Genomic DNA, 1,575 nt, shown 5'->3' with positions numbered 1-1,575 from the left:
ATGTGGGCTATGGAGCCCACATAGTCCAGGAGGAAGCAGTTAATGACCTGTTACACTACCTGGACGCTCACAAGTCTATGGAGCCGGATGGGATCCACCCGAGAGTACTGAGGGAGCTGGCGGAGGAGCTCGCCAAGCCACTCTCCATCATCTATCAACAGTCCTGGTTAACAGGGGAGGTCCCTGATGACTGGAGGCTTGCCAATGTGACACCCATCTACAAGAAGGGCCGGAAGGAGGACCCGGGGAACTACAGGCCTGTCAGCCTGACCTAGGTACCAGGCAAGATTATGGAGAGGTTCATATTGAGCGAACTCCACAGGCAAGTGCAGGTCAACCAGGGGATCAGGCCCAGCCAGCATGGGTTCATGAAAGGCAGGTCCTGCTTGACCAACCTGATCTCCTTCTATGACCTGGTGACTCGCCTGGTAGATGATGGAAAGGCTGTGGATGTCATCTACCTGGACTTTAGCAAAGCTTTTGACACCGTCTCGCATAATATCCTCCTTGGGAAGCTGGCAGCTCACGGCTTGGACAGGCATACTCTTCGCTGGGTAAAGAACTGGTTGGGTGGCCGACCCCAGAGAGTAGTTGTAAATGGAGTTAAGTCCAGTTGGCAGCCGGTCACAAGTGGTGTTCCCCAGGTCTCTGTTTTAGGGTCAGCCTTGTTCAATATCTTTATCAATCATCTGGATGAGGGGTTTGAGTGTGCCCTCAGTAAGTTTGCGGACGACACCAAATTGGGGGGGGAGTGTCGATCTGCTCGAGGGTAGGATGGCCCTGCAGAGGGACCTGGACAGGCTGGATCGATGGGCCGTGGCCAACTGTATGAGGTTTAACAAGGCCAAGTGCCGGGTCCTGCACTTCGGTCACAACAACCCCATGCAACGCTACAGGCTTGGGGAAGAGTGGCTGGAAAGCTGCCTGGCCGAAAAGGATCTGGGGGTGTTGGTCGACAGCCGGCTGAACATGAGCCAGCAGTGTGCCCAGGTGGCCAAGAAGGCCAACAGCATCCTGGCTTGTATCAGGAATAGTGTGGCCAGCAGGAGCAGGGAGGTGATTGTCCCCCTGTACTCGGCGCTGGGGAGGCCACACCTGGAATGCTGTGTCCAGTTTTGGGCCCCTCAATACAAGAAAGACATTGAGGTGCTGGAGCGTGTCCAGGGAAGGGCAACAAGGCTGGTGAAGTGTCTGGAGCACAGGCCTTATGAGGAGCGGCTGAGGGAACTGGGGTTGTTTAGCCTGGAGAAGAGGAGGCTGAGGGGAGACCTTATCGCTCTCTACAACTACCTGAAAGGAGGTTGTAGTGAGGTGGGTGTTGGTCTCTTCTCCCAAGTAGCTAGCGATAGGATGAGAGGAAATGGGCTCAAGCTGCGCCAGGGGAGGTTTAGGTTGGAAATTAGGAAAAATTTCTTTACGGAAAGGGTAGTCAAGCATTGGAACAGGCTGCCCAGAGAGGTGGTGGAGTCCCCATCCCTGGAAGTGTTCAAAAAACGGGTAGATGTGGCACTTTGGGACATGGTTTATTCTAGTCTACCCATGATTGGTTTAGGTGGGCTTGGTAGTGTAGGTTAA

General features: G+C 54.3%; 1 pseudogene; it reads left to right on the top strand.

Annotated features, from left to right (window-relative positions):
* Window positions 1–969: 969 nt before the first annotated feature.
* Window positions 970–1,575, top strand: LOC142592896 (uncharacterized; annotated as a pseudogene).

The sequence above is a fragment of the Pelecanus crispus genome, chromosome 2, assembly GCF_030463565.1.
Source record: "Pelecanus crispus isolate bPelCri1 chromosome 2, bPelCri1.pri, whole genome shotgun sequence".
Classification (NCBI taxonomy): Eukaryota; Metazoa; Chordata; class Aves; order Pelecaniformes; family Pelecanidae; genus Pelecanus; species Pelecanus crispus.
Note: the sequence above shows the minus strand (reverse complement) of the source record. Positions and strands in the feature narration are given on the sequence as shown.